At 38.9% G+C, this 22,298-nt stretch overlaps 1 protein-coding gene across 6 annotated transcripts in view; it reads right to left on the reverse strand.

Annotated features, from left to right (window-relative positions):
• Positions 1-22,298, reverse strand: part of ADGRL2 (adhesion G protein-coupled receptor L2) — a 387,559-nt gene that overhangs the window by 168,677 nt on the left and 196,584 nt on the right. For all 6 annotated transcript variants that reach the window (XM_063165828.1, XM_063165833.1, XM_063165835.1 and 3 more), the window contains exon 3: positions 6,419-6,460. The gene's annotated coding sequence lies outside the window, so the exon portion shown is untranslated. The remainder of the gene's footprint in view (positions 1-6,418; positions 6,461-22,298) is intronic.

A 22,298-nucleotide genomic window follows, 5' to 3' on the forward strand; every position in this document is an offset into this window, starting at 1 on the left:
CTTAGTTAGGTTTCTTAATTGTCAATTTTCTTCAAACAATTACTGCATGACAGAATTTTTAATACATTAACATTTTTTTAATACATTTAACACCCAATAAATCGTGTAATTCCTTATATTAAAGACCACTCTAAAAACAGTTGTCTGGTGCAATTACTCAACAACTCAGAATAAATAGGAAGTTCAAAATTGTGTTTACATTAGTTCTTAACCTTTCTAATAAAGTTTAAAGTTATCTTATCCAAAAAGATATTTAAATTGAAAAGGGAACTGTATTTTAAATGTTTCTGTGGCTGGAAGACTTCATACATTGAAAAAATATTAACTAAAAATATAATGGACCCTTTCCTGTATTGTTTTTTTTTTTTTTGTATTTTGCAGGAGTGTTTCATATTAATATTGACATGGGTAAGACACTTCAACAAACTTGAGAATGATGACAAGGCCATTTTGCAATGGCTTTTTTGTTGAACAATGGAAGTATGAAGAGAAGAGCAGATTTGGACTATTCAGTTCCTGCCACTCTGATATCTCTCTATTACACAAGGTTCTGGTCAGAAAGTTTTAGTGTCTCAAATCTATAGACTGCCCATTTTCAGAAAATTCCAGAATAGAAATTCCAGTAAAAACATATAGGAGAACCTTCAACCTTGTGACAAGACTTTTATACTTATGAAAACCTGGCTTCATTGAAAAGCTGCTGTCTTCATTATTTAATTTCTTTGCGGAGCTCACAGTCAACATGATCCCGTTGAGTTCTTTATTTAATATGTTTCAGAGCACAGGACACCTGCTGACTTCTTTAATAACGAGTTGTCCTCCATTGGCTTATATGTGAAAACTGTTCAGCAGAGGCAAGTAAAGAATAACCTTAGACATTAAGGCTGATTCCATTAAAAAATAAAATAAAACTGTGTCCAGGCTCCACACCCGAAGTCCCTAAAATAAATTTGCAAGGGCTTTTCACAGCATGGAATTCAGGTGGATTTTTTTTTTAATTGAATTCTGTTCTGTGTGAGTGCAGCTCAGCGGAATTCAATTTCCATGTAGGCTCCTAGGAAACAAATACACGCTAAGTATTTTTATCACTAATGTCTTGGATTTAGTTTCTTGAGTATTATTTAGGTTTGCCTGTGGACAGAGTTGCTAATGTTTACCTTAACACAGGGCTCTGTGACTCCCACTGGAAAAGGGACTCTTTAAAAAAGAATTGGCTAAAGCACAGAAGTTTTGCAATGAATAAATTCCAAGGCTTTGTATTGTATTAATAAGGATCAAATTCTACTTCTTTGTACAAATCCTATGAATTTGATGGAAAATCTCCATATTCTCAACTCAACCTACATTTTTTGTCCCACTTTAAAATATCTTCCCTACTTTGTGGGAAGCCTTTTTCACACCTTGTTGGAATGATGAGGTTATACTATTACAGATGATTCAGGGAAGCCTTACACTCTCAGTCCTGCAGTTTGTAAAGGAAGTAACCCCACTAAGATCAATGAGCCCTGCTCTGAGTGGATGGTAAGTAAAACAAAGAAATCAGACTTTGACCAATTACTTTATCTTAATTGGCCTTATTCTGCACTGATTCACATTTCTCCTGTAATTCTTTCCCTTCTGCTGGAAAACATTACTTCACCACAAGCCACAGAACTCAGGTGATGAATAAAAAGCATTGCACAAATGAAAACTATGCTCAGCCACTGGTAACTCACACTCAGATTCTTTTTCAATGGAATATTTAAAAAATGCTTTTTGTTTTACAACTATAAAGAAAACTGCTGACTGATAGGGCAAACTGGTAAAACAATTAACTGGTTTAGGTTTTTTGTGTTAACCCTTTATTTTGGTCAAAGAAATACTCTGAACCAGTGGTTCAGCCTTATTAATTATTTTATATTACCATCAACAAATTAAGCAGCCTTTATCCACCCTTGGTGTTATGTGATGGATGATTGTCTGATGAAGGCACATGTGCTCCCACCTCAGATTCTGTCTGAGGACCTAATCCAATAGATGCCCAAACCCCTACTAGAAAACAGACTCTGCCTGGTTTTAAATCTGCTTCTCTTTTCTTTAAGAGGAAATATCTCAATTTACTATATTGACTACTATATATAGTCTATATTATCATTATGCCCATGCCTCTATATTCTATATTATTTATTACCTATTGCCTGTTTGTATTATATTGCTGAGGAATCTTTGGGTGTTGGATGAATAGAATTATTATTTTGTAATTGAGTATTTTTAATAGGTAAGTTTGTTGATACATGTGTAAGGTTTATTAATGCTTTTGTTAGGTTTGTCAGGAAATTAGGATATGGTAGAGATATATGTCTTTTTAAAATCCATCTTGTAACAACTTGTGCACATAACCTCTTTTCAATTTCTGCTTACGAGTAATCATTTTTATATGTGTTTAAATCACATTTCAATTTTCTGTAGACACAGTTCTTACTACATAGCATATACCAGTGCTAGTTTTGTAAATATGTTTTCACTATTACTTTGGAGAACTGAGACAAAACAACAGCTTCTCTGCAGGATGATAGCAATGCCTACCAAAAGATTCAAATCAGGATGGACACTGGAAAGCAAATGGCAAACCTATCCCAAAGAACGTCTGTAGCACCACATCCTTTTGAAATTACACAACTTTTACTTTTTAGTCTTAGTGGGGATTGAATGTCATGGGAATGGGGAGAGGACACCAAACCCCACAGAAATCCCCAAGCTGAAGTCCAGCACTCAGCACCATCACTTCAGTGAGTGCTGCAAGAGCAGCTCTGAGGAGCCACTGTGCCCTGAACCTGCCTGCAAGCACAATCCACCAGAGAGATGCTGGATGAATTTAGGTCTGGCAAAAGACCTAAATTCATGGTGAATGCAGCTTGCCTAGGGCCTGGTGTGGGATTCAGGCCTGATTTCAGGCCCAGCAAGGAGGCGCAGGCAATGTGGGTGTGCCCACGCTGTGGGCAGGGCAGGCTCCTGGTCCTTGCCCTTCTGTGCCATTCCCTCAGGCAGCTGCACCAGGATGACCATGGAGGGAGGCTGCGCTCTCCAAAGATGCTTTTTCACAGTTCATCCTCCTTCTACTTTTCTTAACTGTAATTCTGTGTGGTGCGGCTAAACTGGTCACACACAGATAAAATAAGACAATTTTTTTTTTCACTTCAGCTCCTGCCTCTTCTTCCTGTGCTCCATGCAAGTATTTTGTAGCACATAAGGAAAAATGTTTACGTACTGCCTGAATCAGTCTAAATAAAATGTTAAAGGTGACAATCTCTTTAAACATTACTAATCATTACTTACACAACTACATTTTAAAATCGTGAAAACAAATGCTTTGACCTTGTGAGCTGTGGAAATATTTAGAATCAAATCTGCTCTGCTTTTTTGGCTAATAGTTGTGATTTGCATAGTAGAACCTTGAATGTAGTCATAAATAGCGAGAGAATCTATCTTGGCACAATGCCCAGCAATGTTAGGGTGCCAGACAAAAAAATCGGGTCAACCACTTACCAAGTAAGTCATTCTGTCTCAACAAGGTGATGTCTAACAAAGAAGCTACAAGGCTGAAGACAGCTAACATATTCAGCTGCTGTTCAGAACGACAGGAACTTTTAATTTATCAAGATAATCTACTACTCGTAATCAGTACACCAAGTGAACTCCCTCTTGAAAGAAGAGAAAAGCCCATCAATTGTTTTTGCTAATTAAGATGAATATTATTCCTGTGAAATGAACCAAAAAGTTCTGTATAACCAGAATCCCAATAGAGATCTATAATCTCAAAGAATAATTGCAGAGTTTTAATTGAGAAGAAAGTGAGAACTGTTTTTTTGTCTCCTTCTGTTTTTAGCTGCAGCTGTCTTCCATGTGTGTTAGTGGGTCTTTTATGTTCTTAGTTAATCTGACGTGACTTTCCATATATTAAAACTCGTGGAATTAAAAATTTATGAGAAAATGTTTATATATTTGATGGAATGCTACCACAAAATGGCACATATTTAGGAATAATTTGAGGCAACAGATCATTTATTAACATATATAGAAAAAAAGTCCATTTTTAGATTAAAATCTAGATGTTATGACTGCTCATAGTAATGTGCATTTAATCTTCATACATTAAGCAGAGGTAGAGTTAGAAATGAGAAGGTAAGAATATTTTCTTAAAGCGATATTAATTATATATTCAACAATTTATTTTATCCTGTGATATTTATCTTGGTTTTGAGATTAGAGAAAGCTTTGTCATGCTGAAAGGAAGCAATGTGTCGAAGCTCAGTTTCCCATTCCTTAAACAGAAGATACCGAACGTGAAAATATATTTATATTTGAAATAATATTTACATAAAGGAAATCCATAGTCAAGATAGTAACCCTGGACTCCTGAGCAGAGAGAGAAAATTCATTAAGGTATATATGTTTATATGTATAAAAATTAATTCTATCCAAAATAAGATATTAATGTCTCTGTTGAAGTAACCCTTAAAGTCCAAGCTTTTGTGCTATCTGCTTCACTGTAACTCACACATTTAGCCTCAAAATAAAAATAATTATAATTTCACTTAACATGCAAATTTAGAGTTAAAAATTACCTCAGATCAGGATTCTGGCTGAAAACATTTGTTTTCATGAAAAAATGAAATGCTGTGTCTCTCTTCTACCCTTCCCCCAAGCCTTCTTCACAAAATCAGCCTCAGGCTAAAATAGTTTTAAGGAGAACTAAAGCTGCTGGTAAACACTTACCTTTGACAATATTTTTGTCTAATGAACATTGCAGAGAAGGGTGTATGCAGTACAAGTGTCTGTCTGTGGCTGCAACCTACGTACAATCCTTGTGCCAAGGGCCCACTGCTAACAGGCAAATAGACACAGAAGAGGCAGGCCCTTTGATGGTTTAATCCCAAACATACTTAACTGTCACACAGTTAATCTCTTAGATTAAAAATTACTCTTGAGTTCTTCTTGAACATTTTTATGTTGTGGATGAAAGAGGTTAAGTGTAGTTCTCATGCCTGTTTGGACTGTTCTTTTATTTTTCTTTTTTATGTCCCCCCACCCCTGGTTTAACATGACTTTTCCCTTTCTTTAATCACAGATATCCCCCTGAAGGATCTGCAGGCATGATAGTTCTGAAATACCCCATTCTTTCCCTCTGAGCAGGCAGGTAAAAGTGCATTACAGACCTTGCCAAAGCAAACCTCATTGTTATTATCCGAGGGGTAGAGCTACAGATCAAAACCAAGCACCAAAACAGCTTCACCTGCACGTTTTACTTTCCTAGAAAAAAGTTTCAAAGAACAACTAACCCTCCCCATTGATCAGAAACAATTCTTAAATGTCATCATAAAACTTGTATTTTGCTTTTGGTTTTTTTGAACACATTTCGATACTGCTCCTATCAGATGCAGCAAAAAATCTGTCCCACATATTTAGAATCATTGTTTTAAACTCTGATGCATTAGATTTTGTGAATAATCTACTTTTTTTTTTTTTATGGAGTTTTGAGTTCTTTTTGGGATGGAAGATGGAAGATCTTTCAAGTGTAACACTAAGAAGCACTTTTTAAGTCAGAACTTGTGCTTCACTGAGATATTTTTCAAGTAACATTTCTTTCCACTTTAGCTTCCACAGTAGTTTCACTTCATGATGGTTTTATGTTGATTTCATACTACATTTTTATCTAGTGGGAAAGGATATTTTTTGTAAAGTGAATGCCCAAGACCTGCTGGAAAACATTTCTCCTCAGCAATGTACTCATAGGATTCAGTAGTTTGTTCAGAAGTGTTATTTTAGGATGACCTTTACACATATAGTATAATGGATTTTTTTTTATTATTTGATTGTAAGGATGTTTTATGATCAAGGGGCAAAATAAATGCTGCCTTTTTCAGCCATAAAAAAAAGAAAGATGAAACCATCTTTTTAAAACAACGTGATAGCATGCAGAAGTGATGCCTGTGTTTGTAAGCTACACATTTTTAAATTCACACATACAGCAAAGCTCTAGTGAAACATAAATAAAGATCAATTTTATACAGTTCAAATAGCAACACACTATGAAAGCCACACATTTTCAGCCTAAAGAAGAAAGAGTTATATTTAAGGGAATTTATACATTACAAGTAGTTGCTCTTAAAAATCAACAGTTGGGCATTCTGTGGTCATCAACATTTCTAACAAGGATGTAAATCCTCACATATTTTCTTTTAAGTAATTGCCATAATGTTCTGCAAATCTTTTCTAGGTAGCTTACAGGATTTGAATATTCAAATATTTTCAGCTGTATAAGCCATATAATTATGAAATTGTACAGTACAGTTATTTCTCAAGCAATTTGGCAACCCTTTCTTACAAGAATTTACCTTCTGTTCTGTGTTATCAGAAACAGAAAAAGCTTTCTGCTTACCATTCTGGAAAAGATGGAATTCATCATTCTGCCATAAAGACCCTAGAAAGCAAAGAAAGTGTTATTAGTTATTATATTCTAATCTGCAGGGATTCTAACTGCCAAACAATGCATCAGCATCAAAACAAAAAATGAAAATACATGTTCAAATCATAGACCAATAGTTTAATGCAGTTCCAAATATGTATTAAATGTACTTAGCAGGTACTGGATTTAAAAAAGCACAAGTTATTGTGCATATCTGTATTTAGAACTGCATGCCAGTTGGAATTTATATGCATAGTGTTCACAAAATACAGACATAGGATCTTAGCATCCAAATTGTGACTGGATTTTTAAAAACAAAACCATGGGCTTGCTGTCACTCTGCTATGGAGTGGGAGAAAACATGAGGAACATAAAGGGTTATGATCAGAAGAGACAATTATCAATGACACGTTAAAGGCTTTCTTCCTAACTCACTGAGAAATTTGAATTAGTTATTGAAAAAATTTAATTACTATTAAAACAATTAATCAGCCTTTACATTTTGCTTCAGAATAATATTGCTCACGAGTTCTAAGTTTGCAATGGTCAGACTGGTCCTGAGGGAGTACTGAGTACAGCCCACACCTCATCAGCATGCTCTAACCATGGTGTGAAAATGAAAGCATGGATACTGGTTAACTCTCCTCACTTCCTTCTTTCCTATCCTCCCTTTCAGCCTGTTTCACACCTGACATCATGGCCATTTTGTTTTCTTTAGAAAGAAATTAATCACTGCTACCATTCCCTGTACCAAAGGCTGAACAGAGAGGGAGTGATCACTTTCACTCAGTACCTACACAGAGCTTCTCTGTGATTTCATGTGCTATATGTACCAATTGTGCACTTTGAGAATAAAAAGTTGACAGGATAATAGGCTAAATTCTGTGATCATTTCTCACACAGAATACAGCTTTACTCCTGCTGAAATGGCCAGACTTAGGTACAGAATCTGCCACATATATAGTTTTCTGAGGTAAAACAGTTTTGTGCCAAAAAAGGAAGAACACTAAAACCCACTTATTATTCTTAACTGTTTTCACTGTTTGAGAAAATTAAATCTTTAAGTAAACATGCAAGGGAGAGAATTAAGGAATTTAATTAAATATTATATTGAGAAAATGTTACTAGTAAGAATAGATGCAGTCACAAGCCACTTACAAAAAGAAATGTTGAGGTCTAAGTAGGACAATTGTCTTTAAAGAGGAAAAGTAAAAACTCAAATAAATGATAGATCAATTCCAGGTTTTCACCATGAGCACATGTACCACTGGATGAACTGCAGGTATTTAAAGGAAAGGGAGACTCCAGATAAAGAATTCCCCAGTACAGTGAAGAAGTTATTTCCGTTCAAGGAGTTTACCTTGGGCAAAAAGGGAGATTCCAGGGTGTGCAGTGCTGCAGAAATTCAGACCTAATGTAGGTTGCATGCAGCACAAGAAACAGGAGCCTGGCTAAGCTTGTGTAAATTAGAGCAGTCCCTGAGGGCTGCTCTAGCTCACATGAGGATTCATTGGCCTGTAGCAGCCCTGAATCTCAGCATCCACAGAGGTGGCTTAAAGCTGCTTTTGGGCTTTCTACATGGGCTACACCTCCTTCAAAGTGCCTCACTCAGATGTAGCACTTCTTTTGCTTGCTTTATAAAACACAGGAAAATAGGATTCCTTTCAGCCAAACAAACAATATTTCACGTAAGATCAAAATAAATCCTTTGAACATCTGTTTCAGTGGAGCCAAGCTCCCACAAAGCACTGGTTTCTGTGTGCTTCCCAGAGATCTCTGCTCCTCAGCCCTCTGAGTTTGCAAACACGCTGTTTGAGTGAGGTATACATTTATCAACTGCCTGTTTGGGACTCTCACTAAAAAAAAATCGATTCATTTCACCAAAGTAATAGTTCCCTTTCCTCCACACAGCTTTTGAGTCACCTTGCCACAAAGCTGTGATTTTCTTTTTCCAAAACTATTTGTATACCAATAAAATGTCACTACATCATAAATGAACAAAAGCTCTCATTGACTTCAAAAGGAATTATAATTCACAAAAGATTTTGTCTCTAGTTCTTACCTGCTTAATTATTAAGATTCTAGAATGTAACTTACAGTGTTGTAAGATATGAACTGAAAATTGTGGGCCTGTCCCCACCTATCAGCCAGGTATGCAATCCACCAGGCTGACACATGAGTTGTTCAATACTTTCACACGAGTGTCCTCCTGAAGGCATTGCAGCAATGTTTGTGCTTAGAGTTAAGTATATGGTTTAATGTTCTACTAAATCATAGTTTAAGCACTTAGATGGTTCCAGATGAGGAGAGCACATGAAAGTAAGTAAGTTTAGTGTGATGGCTAGTGTACAAACTCTTTGGACACAAATAATTTTGATTAGCAGGTTATTTGCTGCTTGAATTACTAGTTTGGAAGAAGTGAGTCAAGGCTTCTCCTGGATTTTGTTTTCACTGGCTGAAATAAGTAACTGTCTGGCTAAGTGTATGATCACCCAGCTCTCAAATTTAAAGAAATACTAACAAATCTTTGATCTCCTTTCTAAAAAATCAGATTTGTCTATTTAGGTTATAACTGTCTTCAGTGCCTCTGGCATTGGCATTACAAATGTCAAAAAATAAAAAACAACTTCAGCCCTGTAGTTCCTGTTTGCTCAGTGCAGTTTCTGGAGCATTAAACAAAACTGCCCATTTCTGATCACGGGCTCCTGAAGAGGGCAGCACGTTCTAGATATTATTGAACTGTAAGCTCTGAGGTGCCAGCCTGGGCCTGCCTGTACTGCATGCAGAGGAAGGGTGAATAAAACTTTCTGGATATTCTGTGTACACGCTTCCCATAATACAGTAAGTCAGCAAAAGTCCTAGGCTTTGACCAAGGTCAAAACTGTATTTGATTATTAAAGAGAACATTCAAATTAGGTACCTGGAGCAAAGTATTTAAAAAGAGAGCAACAAAATACCAGCAAGGAGAACTTCCACAAGGAGTATGTTTTATCTTTAACACTGTAGATAACTTTTCCTATTGGCAGTGCATTGACTATCAGAACTACTAAAGGGGTTAGATTTAATTATCTCACTTCTTTGCACATTTCATCTCAATTGCTATGGCAACATTCAGTTGCCTGAGCAGCAATGTACACTTTAATCAGATATTTCCTCACTCATTTCTCTGTGCACCACAGCAATGTAGTCAAATTTACAGCCAAACCCTGATGCATCTGATAACACCTCTTAGGAATTAATGGTTTAGGTTTCCTCTGCCCCTCACCCACAGCCACAAGTATTTCTAGAGAGTTTTGCACTCCTATGACCAAAGCTTTAGGAGTTGAAAAGTGTGTGATTCCCTGCCACTCTTTCCTCCCTCCTTCACTTGATATTATGTTGTCTTCTGCCACCATTCCCTTTTCCCAAGGCTTCTACACACTGGGGAATTCTTCCCATCAAGCAAAGGGCAGGTCTTCTGGTCCCTGCAGGAACTCTTTCAGGGCTGACAAAAGGAAACATAATAATTGGGCAGACAATATGGTTCCTCCCATATTCCACCCTGCCCTGAAAAGCTTTTTGTTGGATTACTCAGCCCTGATTAAATGCTTCGTCAGAGTACATCATAGTTCTTTAAAGTTCTTGGCCCAGGAACCAGGAACATGGGCTAAAATAAAAGTAATTAGAAGTGATGAGCAGATAGTAAGGACTCCTTATTGAAATGCAGACAGTAAAAAGAGTCAGGAAGCTAAGAGTACATGGGGATTACTAAATTCAGGTTATGGGAAATCTTGATATTTCTGACATAGAATATTGTCTGGTTTGCTAACGTGTCACCATTAAGGTAAAGGGCAAACAGAGATAAGTTCCTAGTGCTGCCTTAGTGTCTATGGTGAAAAACATAGAAGTGCATTAGAAGGATTTAATTTGTTTGGATTATAGTCAAACATTTAGGAAAGAGAGATAGGCATAAAGCATTAAAGCATAATTCCACATATTCTGAAGATTGTCTTTAGACACTCAATTTTGCTTTTTTGCATTAAAGAAAACATTCTATACTGCTTCTTGTTCTAGATGTATTTTTCATAGCTGTTCATCTGTTTGCATGTAATCAACTATCACAGCTCACTTTTTAATAAGGTCTCAGATTACTGCTGTCCTAGAGATTTTGGAAAACCTGGGTAAGTACAGAGTTGTCTTGGATCATTTTGTTCCAGAGAGGTATAACGGAGTCAGAACCACTCCACATCTTGTCCATGATAACAAATCTGATCAACCTCCCTGACCGTGCAACATGAAGTCACTTTCTACACTTTATCTCCATGTGAGCCATAGCAGATTTTCTAGAGGCTTCATAGCTCAAGATACCAAAAACTATAAAGTGTCAATTTATTAGGAAAATAGAGGAAAAACTGTGCACACTGTGCTTTCCATACATGCCAAAGATCTGCTCATAAATTACAAGGAAGCTCACGTTATATGGGATGTTCATTATGGATCTGGGGAGACTTTTCCAGCTCAGGTACCAAAGCCTAACCTTTGTGGGCCTTTGTCATGTGACAGAACTGTCTCACAATCAACCAGTGAAATTGTTATTTTTTCAGTATTCTGATGAAAAAACTAAAAGTTACAGAATCTACAATGTTTTTTCACAGCAGTACTTCTAGAGATGTACATTCATATAGTCTGTATTTGAAATTAATAGGTCTAACCTTATAAATAAAATATATTTCAGATTATATAGAAATAAATTAATATAATATAAAATAAAAACTATTTCAGATTACAGGACTGCTCTCAGTAGTTTAAAATAAGTAACCCTTGCAACTTTGTATATCTAATATGAGCTTTATATACGACTATACACAATATATAACAGATAACACTGTACCATAGGGGATGCAAAGATCTTTTAAAGTTCAGTTTTTGAAATTGTATTGGAAAAGAAAAATTGTTTTAAAACCCAAAATTTTAAACCTAAAAATTTCAATATCTGTGAATAAGTAAAGAGTAAAAAATGTTTGTATTATAATTTCTTCCACTTGAGTGTTGATTCATGTAACTTTGGAAGAGCTATGCTGATTTGCACCAGCTGAGAATCTGTTACATAGTCTTTATAATAATAGTATTTTTTTTCTGAAATTTTCTATGTCATAAAAATGGAAATCTAGGCCAAACAATAAATTCCTTGATTGAATACTTTATACACAGGAAAATATGTAAAAGATTGTCGAGGTTTAGAAATGGTGGTCTCCAATTTGGTGCTCCCACTAAATCCACCTTAGCCTTCCCCTCCCCTCTCCAAATGGAGGCACAAGAGGCAAAGATCACATCTTGAGATAAGAACAATTTACTGGAAATGGCAATGAGATAAGAAAATGAACAGTAGCAGTAATATTAAATAACAAAAGTGTACAAAAAAGAGAGTATTCACATGCAAATATGGTCGCTGAGGAACTTGTGACCTGACCTGCAGTCACACCACCCTGCAAGCCCTTCCCTTCCTTCTGGAAAAGAGATTCGTTTCCCCAAACCCCTGGCAATGATGTGTGGTGGTATGGAATAACCTCCTTGTCCTGGCCATGCCCTTCCTGGCTACTGCAAAAAATTAACCCTGGAACTAGGACAAAGATATTGCAAAACCCCTCACAGAACAGTGCCATGTCATTAAAAGACATTTTTTGTACCTTGTGTGATTTTGCTGTAAATGTGTAAGAATTCCAGTTTTGGAACATATTTCCCTGTTCTTTTGACTGTTTTCTAGGATTGTATGAAAGATGTACCAACAAATAGAAGGAAAAAGTTACCTATACAAAAAGCAGACTTGCTAAAGTACTTTAAACTTTATTTAGCTCTTTACCTGTTTGTGTTTATGTGAAATAATCAAAAGTAAAACACTTTCAAATCAGTTTTGGGTGAGGATGAGATTTCCACAGGGTACAGTAGAGTTCAATGCAATGTAATCTCTAAACTAAGGCACATCACACAGTTCTGTAGGGGATACACAGTTCTCACTAGGTTTCTTATCGGCAGTTTACAAATTTTTGCTGTGGGTTGCCTCTACTTTTCAGTAATAGTTTGTTTCCTTCCCCCCTTTGATTCCTTCTCTAAGGAGATTTTTCTTCAGTCTGTCAACCCCACCCCTTCCCTCATTCTGAGTATAATAAACTACATTCTTCATAACTTACAAACTCTCCTGCTTCCCTCTAGCACAAGCACAGCTCCTGGCATCCTCCCACTGCCCAGCAGTTGTCCCTCCCACTTCTCCCGGAGCTGCTGTGATCCAGGTATTCATCACAGAGTATCCAAATCAAACATTTTCTTAGGAGAAGTGCCTGTTTTCTTCACCCTGGATTTTTGCAGCCTGAAAATCTTGTCTTCAAGAAGAGGACGTGGAGTGTGGCACCTGCAGCTGCTGCAGGTCCATTTCTCATATGGGTGCCAAAGAGGGAGGAATTTGTGTGACAGAGAGACAGGGTAGGATGACAGGAAAATTGAAAAGCTGAGTAAAACTCTGAAGACTTTTATTTTTTTAATTCCCACTTCCAGATGCTCAACAAATTCTCCTTCCTCTCCTTGGGGTAAAGACTCCTTGCTTGGTATATTGCTTGCAGCATTTTCTGCTCACTTCTCCAGTCACTTAGTTCCAACTCTACTTGAGTTTAAACACCCCTTCTGTAAAGCCTAATAAATGTTTATGCAAGTGACCATATTATTTTTTTTTTTAAGTTTAACCAAGCTAGAGAGTGGAACTACTACAGGGGAGGCACTGCCCAGTTTTTGTGTATGTTATGCACACACACACAATATGTACATGTATACACAGAATTTATGTATGCTCTTACTGTAGCATTAATACTCCCTAAAGGTATTATTATGTTGTAAGACAAATTAAAATTAAACAAGAGGTAAAAGTGCACATGAACTGAAAACTGTTAAAAAATGCCTACAGGCAAGACAGAAGTTAACAGCAGGAATTTATCCAGCTGTGGGTGTCTTGGAGTTCCTCTGGGCCAACTGACTGTGCTCCCATTTCTGCTGCAGGAAATGCAATTAAAGAAAAAAAAAACAAACCAAAACATATAGGTGTTGTGAATTTCAAGCAAAATGACATGAGTATTTTTTCAGCCTCTAAGATAAAAATTAAGAGAATTTCTGTAAAAGTCATTAAGCTACAGGACTGAATGCAAAGGGATGGAGGGAATACATAACAGAAGAGCCCAGAAGGAGAGAGATATCTACCCAGGCCAGAAATATGACAGCAGGTAGGTTTGCTGACAAGCACATCTCATAAAATCTGCAATCAGTGGAGTATGTGAGATCAGCTTTGAGAACTTTTGTAAAAAAATCTGTCCTGATAGAGTATTTATAAAGCTAAGTGCAAGAGAGGGGTTTTTTGGACTGGCAGATGCAATGAGACCCTATAAAGGATACCTGAGATGTGCAGAACTGACATGGCCAAAATTCTGCATATTGAGATCAAAAACAGAATCATAAACAGCTATAGTGGTAGTAGCATGTGTTAAATGTATACTAAATTTGGATTTGAAAAGCACATTTTATCCAGGTGCAAATGGGTGCCCTCATTAGAGATAAAGGTGATCAAACTGAATAATTATCTTTGTGAGTAAAATTGTTAGGTTTACTACTACCCTTCATTCAAACCTTAAAACAATATATCTCACAGTGAAAAAATTCGCTGTGCAAATTATTACATGTTATGCACTGGGAAAGAGAAACAACATGGCTCAGTATCACAGGCACATAATGAAATAAGGAACTGCACTCCAACCAGTTAATTCAGATATTTTCATGACAGTGTTATCCAACGGTTATCACCAAGACAATGCATCTTTGTTGACTTAGAAGTGCTCAAAAATGAAAGAGCATTTGGACATGGAGACAAGGATATTATGCCATGGTAGGAAGGAAGATTAGGAATGTAATTCTGTCTCGTTTTTACAATACTGTAATCCCAATGGTACCACTGGAAGTGCTCCCCATTTCCACCAGGACAAAAGAAAGCATGTCTTCCTCTGATTCTTTGTACTTGGAAACTATATCTTAATAACAGCTATATTTATAGTACAAGTGCTATATAATGAAAGGAAATATGTGAAAATGGAAAAAAAAAGTATCAACTTATGCACCAGAATAACACAACAAATAGGATGTGGCTTTCTCCTGGTGAAAATATGAATTAATCTTTTCTGCTTTGAGGATTTTGACTCCATGTGCAGTCTTATAATCTAATTGGTATTATAGAATCATATAATGTTTATACGGGAAAGGACTCTCAAGATCATTGAATCAAATCATTCTCCTCATGCTGCCAAGTCCACCACTAAACCATGTTCCTGAGTACCACATCTACAGGCTTTTTAACCACCTCCAGGGATAGTGACTCAGCCACTTCCCTGGCAAGTCTGTTCCAATGCCTGACCACCCTTTCAGTGAAGAAATATATCCACTCTATACCTCCCCTGGTGCCATTGGAGGCCACTTCCTCTTGTCCTATTGCTTGGTACTTGTCAGAAGACACTGACTCACACACATGTACAACCACATGTCAGGTAACTGTACCATGGTCAGGTCTTCCCCAAGACTCCTTTTCTCCAGGCTCAACACCTCTATTTCCCTCAGTCACTTCTCTCTTTTAACTCCATTGCCCTCCTCTGGGCTCACTCCAGCCCCTCAATGTCTCTCCTGAACTGAGGCCCCAGAACCGGACACAGCCCTTGGGGTGTGGCCCCACCACTGCTGACACAGGGGGACAATCCCTGCCCTGCTCCTGCTGGCCCCACCACTGCTGACACAGGGGGACAATCCCTGCCCTGCTCCTGCTGGCCCCACCACTGCTGACACAGGGGGACAATCCCTGCCCTGCTCCTGCTGGCCCCACCATTGCTGACACAGGGGGACAATCCCTGCTCTGCTCCTGCTGGCCCCACATTGCTGACCCAGGGGGACAATCCCTGCCCTGCTCCTGCTGGCCACACCATTGCTGACACAGGGGGACAATCCCTGCCCTGCTCCTGCTGGCCCCACCACTGCTGACACAGGGGGACAATCCCTGCCCTGCTCCTGCTGGCCCCACCATTGCTGACACAGGGGGACAATCCCTGCTCTGCTCCTGCTGGCCCCACCACTGCTGACACAGGGGGACAATCCCTGCTCTGCTCCTGCTGGCCCCACATTGCTGACACAGGGGGACAATCCCTGCCCTGCTCCTGCTGGCCACACCATTGCTGACACAGGGGGACAATCCCTGCCCTGCTCCTGCTGGCCCCACATTGCTGACACAGGGGGACAATCCCTGCCCTGCTCCTGCTGGCCCCACCATTGCTGACACAGGGGGACAATCCCTGCCCTGCTCCTGCTGGCCCCACCACTGCTGACACAGGGGGACAATCCCTGCCCTGCTCCTGCTGGCCCCACCATTGCTGACACAGGGGGACAATTCCTGCCCTGCTCCTGCTGGCCCCACCATTGCTGACACAGGGGGACAATCCCTGCCCTGCTCCTGCTGGCCACACCATTGATGACACAGGCCTGGAGGCCCTTGGCCTCTTGGCCACCTGGGCACAGCTGGCTCATGTTCATGTTCAGCTGCTGCCAAACAGGGTCCCCAGGTCCTTCTCCACTGGGCAGCTTTCCAGACACTGTCCCAAGGCTGTTGTGCTGCACTGGGGTTGTGACCCAAATGCAGGACCAGCACTGATCCTTGTTGAACCTCACACCATCAGCCTCAGCCCATCGAGCCAGCCCATCCAGATCCCTCTGCAGGGCCTTCCTGCCCTCCAGCAGATGGACACCCACACAACTGCCTGGCGGTGCCCTCAATAGTTCAGATCATCAGTAAAGATAATAAACAGAACTGTCCCCAGTACTGAGCCGTGGGATGTGCCACTAGTGACCAGCCACCAAATGGGTGTAGCTCTGTCCACCACCACTCTCTAGGCCCAACCATCCAACCAGTTTTTAATCCATCCACACAATGGGAAGGCAGTTTATTCAGGAAAATGTGGGAAAATGTCAAGGACATACTAAAGTTTAGGCAGAAAACATTCATGGCCTTTCTCTCATCCACTAAGCAGGTCACCCTGTCATAGAAGGAGATCAGGTTGGTCCAGCAGGACCTGCCTTTCATAAACCCACGTTGGCTGGGCCTGATCCCCTGATTGTCCTGCACCTGCTGTCTGATGGCACTAAACATAATCTGCTCCACCACCTTCCCCAGCAGAGAGGTCAGACTGACAGACCTGCAGCTCCCTGGATTCTCCTTTCCAGCCATTTGTGTCATATTTGCTAAGTTCTTGTCCATTGGGACCTCCTGGGTTAGCCATGACTGGTGGCTGGACAGACAGTGGCTTGGTCAGCACTTTCACCACTTCATGAATATTAAATGCAAGTAGCTGAGATTCATATTGTTTTTCCAATATGAAACTAAACAATTTGTATATATGAAACTATTTTTCCTTCAGAATAGAGCTCTGTGAAACAAATCTAACCTTAAATTAAACAATAGCCTCAAATACTTCTGCCTTTATAGGGCACTTCCATGTTTAAAAGCACCAATGTAAAATGTACTGGTTTTGCTCAACAGATCTGCTCTTTGGACTTAATCCAGATTTCTAGTTATTGGGAGAGACTTTTACTTCTGGATCAGGCCTCTTGTGTATATCCACATTCATGTATGATTACTTTAGTGGAAAAAGTGGTTTTATTCCCATTTATGATGGAGTGAAGTGAATTATCTTTTGGCATTACTTACTGTATCAACAATGAAATTTATGCAATCACAGTGCATTTAAATTCTGTACTATAATAAAATCACATTATCCCAATGAAGGGTAGCAGAAAAACTGCTGATGTTTAACTGGGAGCATCTTTAGTAATAGCAAGATGCATGAGAGAAGGAACTCTGCCTGGTCTTTTGCACACCATTTGAGTTTTCCAAGTTTTGCAGTCAAAAGCTGTAAAATATATTTTTATTAGTGAACTGAGAAAATTGGATAAATCCTACGAGACTTAAAGCATGTGCAAATCTATTCTTCCATTCTTACAAAGTAATTTTTCATGATGCAACTGCACTGAAATAGTTCCTTTTGTGAAACAATTCAACTGCTAAAGTATTTTTGAGTATGAGTAAAATGCATTTAGTAAAACTCACTTGTACCCTTTCTATAGTGTTGCTTTCTTTGGCAAAATTTGGCATATACTGCATGTCGGTATTTTATTTATTACATGCAACATTTTAAAAATCAGGGTGTAAAAACTAAGGTTTGTGTGTCTATTACAGCTGAGACAGCCAAAGCTGCATGGAGAAACTAAGCCTCTGGCATTTATTGAATCCTATGGAAGGTAGGCTTCCCAGACTATGTAGAGAACAGAATTTCTCAGCATTTACTGAAATTCCATGGAAGGCAGGCTTCCCAGACTATGTAGAGAACAGAATTTCTCAGCATTTACTGAAATTCCATGGAAGGCAGGCTTCCCAGACTATGTAGAGAACAGAATTTCTCAGCATTTACTGAAATTCCATGGAAGGCAGGCTTCCCAGACTATGCAGAGAACAGAATTTCTCACATTTATTCAGGTATGCACCTTAAAGTAAAACTTCTATGTGATCAAGTACCGTGCACATAGGATTGAGTTTTCCAATTTCCTGAATAGCTTTCATGAGGAGGGCTCGTGCCTCTGTCTTTCTCCTCCCTTTGCTGTTCATGTCCTGCTTTCCATTCTGCACCTCCTGCTTCTGAAAGCCTCCCCAGCAACGTGCTGGACTTAGCAGGAGCTGGGGTCAGGGTGGTGATCAGTGGCTCCGGCTGTTGAGCATTCAGCCATTGATCACTCTGAACAGATTCATAGATCTCAGCCATGCCATCACCAGCAGCTGCTTCCACTTTGCCTGCCAACTTTCTGTCACCTCGAGAATTCAATGAGGTTCAGAGGCAGTGTGAGAAGGTTATATAATTCTGTCAAGAGATCATGTCTTTGATTTTTTTCATCTCTTAGACCTGCATGTCTACCCTTTGGGGGTCTATCACAGGCTGAGAAGTTCCAATATATTACATACCATAACACAGCAGTATAAAGAGTTCTATATAAAATATATAAATGCCCTTCCTTTGAAGAGAATAGCAGGAGCTTTCACTCCTTTCTTTCATTAAAAGAACATTACCTAATGCTGAAGAGAAACCACAGCTGTATTCATATATGTATGCACATGCTTTGCTGGTAATTTGAAACACATTGTCAGATATTATCATATCTAGTGTTCCCTCTCTCACTTATATTTAAATATTCTGTGCTTAATGTGTAAGAGTAAAAAGTTACTTTAATAGCTTGGATAAAATATTCACAGTTTAGCAACTTCACTGTGAAAACAACATATATTTCACCAAGCCATTAAAAAGACACTGGGAACTCAAATGCTGCTTTCTCACCTAAAAACTCATCATGCAGTGTAGCTGACCTGGTTTTGCTCCATTTTTCCTGTTTACTTAGCACAGGTAGTTTGTGCTCTTGCTCATATACACTGAAGCACAAAGCTGTCACACTTTTGGATGTTGCCAGCCTTGCACCCTGCCCTCCACTGGAAGGTTGCAATCCCATCTCCAGCCCCAAAGACCAGGGCAAAGGCTTTTCACTGGCACTTTAAATTAGCAGGCAGTGTGAATGTGGGTGGCTCAAGCACAGACACATGCTCCTCTCTCTCTGTCCCTGTAGGCTGACAGGAATTTCCAGCAGAACTGTGAGATGGACAGCTGTGAGCGTGAATATCTGAAATCATGGCAAGGACATCTGGCAGAGCTTGTCTGTCACAGCCCATGGCTGAAAGGCTGCTTGGCAGGGTGGGCTCTGCAGGCAGGGCTCTGCTGGGGAGCTCAGCCCTACAAATCCTCCCCAAACAACTGGCAGCAAGCAATGAAAATAACCACAGTGCACACAACAGTGCTGTGGCAAAGTCCAAGTTTAAAACAGTGCTGAAATGATTCACAGGAGTCAGGCTGGCTGGATGCACTGGGCTGAGTTCCTGTAAGAGGAAAGGATGTGAGGGGGGAATATGAAAGTATTCATGATTAATAATGATGGCTATGATGGTAACATTATCTGGTCTTCTGAGTGATGCTTCCAAACATTCACAGAGGAAAAAAATCTAGATATTTTCTAGAAATTAGAAAAACCCCCGTCCATATTTTAAAAAAAATCTTTAATTGGTAATTTTGAAAAAAAAAATCAAATAGACAGCACCCCTTTTAATGATTTAAAACGTTTTCAAAGCTTTATGAACTCTCCCTGTTAAATGAGGCTACTACTTTACACATTCAAAGAGGTCTATGCAGCTTGAAAATGGACTCAAAATCCAGGAAAAGAGGCCATATTCTGTCATACGAATGCAGTTCCAGGGCTTTAATGAATCCAGACAATTCACCAATAAACACAGTACATAAATTAAGTTGATTTACTGTGCAATCTGCAATTTAAAAGCTTCCTATTCTACCATCTTGCCATTTTTATAGTTTATCATAATAAAAAATGAAAAGAAAGTGATATCAGTCAATACTACAGGATTCCATATTAGCTTTTCACATAAACCAGGTGCAAGCAATTAAGAATATGCTTCCTGTATTTTTAAAAAGCTTTTTGTCTCTTTTCTTTTATCCATTCAGTTAAAAAGAAAATAAATATCCAGAGCTACTCTGTACAGTTTGGGATTTTTGCTGCCTGTCTTGGCTATCTGGAAGCATCAGAGTACTTGGTGTCTTGTAAGGCCCATTTGAGCTCACATTAAAAGAGATAAAATTTTCATAACAAGTTATGGGAGTGATACTTCTAACAAAACAAATTTTAATTGAAATTAACCCAAATGCAAACACATCTTTCAATGTTAGTTTTGGTATACCCATTTCAAACCCATAGCAAAATCCATCACTTGGACTAAAACTAAGGTGACATTGTCACTTTAAATCACAACTCTGTATTTCAGCAATTGGCATCTCATGAAGTGGTTGTGCCACTTGCAAAATATTCAAGGACAATACTAAACAACATCTACAACCATCCCAATGTAATTTAAAGAAAAATTAGGTTCTCTATCTCTAATTTTTTTGCCTCTTCAAATACTGTTAACATTCTTTTTCACACATCCTAGTTTCTCCTCTTTCGATTTTAATTATATTTTCTTCTTTCTAAATTAATCCTTTGTTTGAATTGCTACTTTTGAGAGGAAAAAAAAAGAGTTGTACAACAAACAGCTGAATATTTGCCAGTTTGCTTTGGGTCTTTTCATGTTCCTTCTCAGAGGCCATATCTAACAAGGTGCTGAGCATCAGGCAACTCACTAAAAGTTGAGGATGGTGAGAATATCTCAGAAGAGCCTAGCATATTGCAGGATCATGCCTTGCACAGCAAGTTCTCCAAGTGATGACTATTTATGTTTCACTGAATAGACTTAGCATAAATTTTAACAACTCTGATATGACTGGGATTTTTTTTAATGGGCAAAGAGGAGGCATTTTTCATGACCATATCACTCAGCACTTTGAGAATGAAGTGTACAGCAATGCCACCCAAAATGTCTGGCAAAGAACCAGATGTCATAGTAACAAACACACAAATACTGGAATACATAAGAGGCAGTTGCAAGGTGTATAAGCTCCTCAGTGCTGAGAAGGCAGCCAGATCACCTTAAGTCCTGCCTTAATCAAATAATAGTACAAAACAAACTTGCACACAATAACCAAGCAACCACAAGGATGACCCTCAAAGTGCTGAACACTTTGTACTACTCAGCTGGGTTGTATTTTTTATGTTACAGATGCAGCATTTAGTAATAATCTAAATATGCATTCTAACTAAAAAGAAAATTAAATCTCTTTTTTAGAAATATAATTTTAGCCTAAAATTCTCACCATTTCAATCTATTATATATAGCTAGTATATATTTTCTGTTTCTCCATCTCTTGCAGATGAGCACTTACAATTTCTTTCCCAGACACAGTAAAGAGCCACAGAGGCTGCAGCTGGACCCGAGTAGCACCTGTATCATTCCAATCTGAGCTGTGCAGGACACTGTGCTGGGAGGGCACTGCTGCCCCTCTGCCAGCTGCCCTACCCAGGCAAGGCTGCAGCAACCTGGGAGGCTGCTCTCACTTACAAGGGCTGTGTGACATGATCTGTCACTGCAGGACAGAAACTCACACAGCCCACAGTTACCTTGGGTTAACTTCAGCAAAGGCCTACTGAAATCTTTGTTCTTAAAAGCTGTATGAATTTCTCTAGGATTTTCCTTGATATAAGAAAATTAGGGTTCAGTGTTGGTAGTCACAACTGTCCCTATTCTAAGTTAATTCATGGATGCTGTGCTACTTTTCTATTCAAATGTGTGCAGTCAGGTTTTACCCACTGTACCTATACATATCAGACAACCATGGAATCACAGACTCAAAAGATCGTTAGGGCTGGAAGGGACCTTAAAGACCATTTAGTTCCAACTCCCTTGCAGGGGTGTGGACACCTTCCTCTAGACCAGGTTGCTCAGAGCCCCATCCAGCCTGGCCTTCAAGGGATGGGGCATCCACAAGTTTTCTGGACATCCTATTCCCCTGTCTCACCAGCCTCACAGTAAACACTGATATAACACAGTGATTTACGTCTACATATAATAGTTTAGCTATAAAATAACTTCTGAAAATACAGACACTTTCATTATGAAGGATCCACCCAAATTAAAATCTTACCCTCTTCGTGAAACCTGAATCAATAAGCCCCTCCTGATAATAAAATTATCAATACAGGCAAAGATATATTGTAGAAGCAGTGGGTCTATGGGCATTATAGGAAGCTGAAAAAACTTGTATATGAAATG

This window comes from Melospiza melodia, chromosome 11, assembly GCF_035770615.1.
Source record: "Melospiza melodia melodia isolate bMelMel2 chromosome 11, bMelMel2.pri, whole genome shotgun sequence".
Lineage (NCBI taxonomy): Eukaryota > Metazoa > Chordata > Aves > Passeriformes > Passerellidae > Melospiza > Melospiza melodia.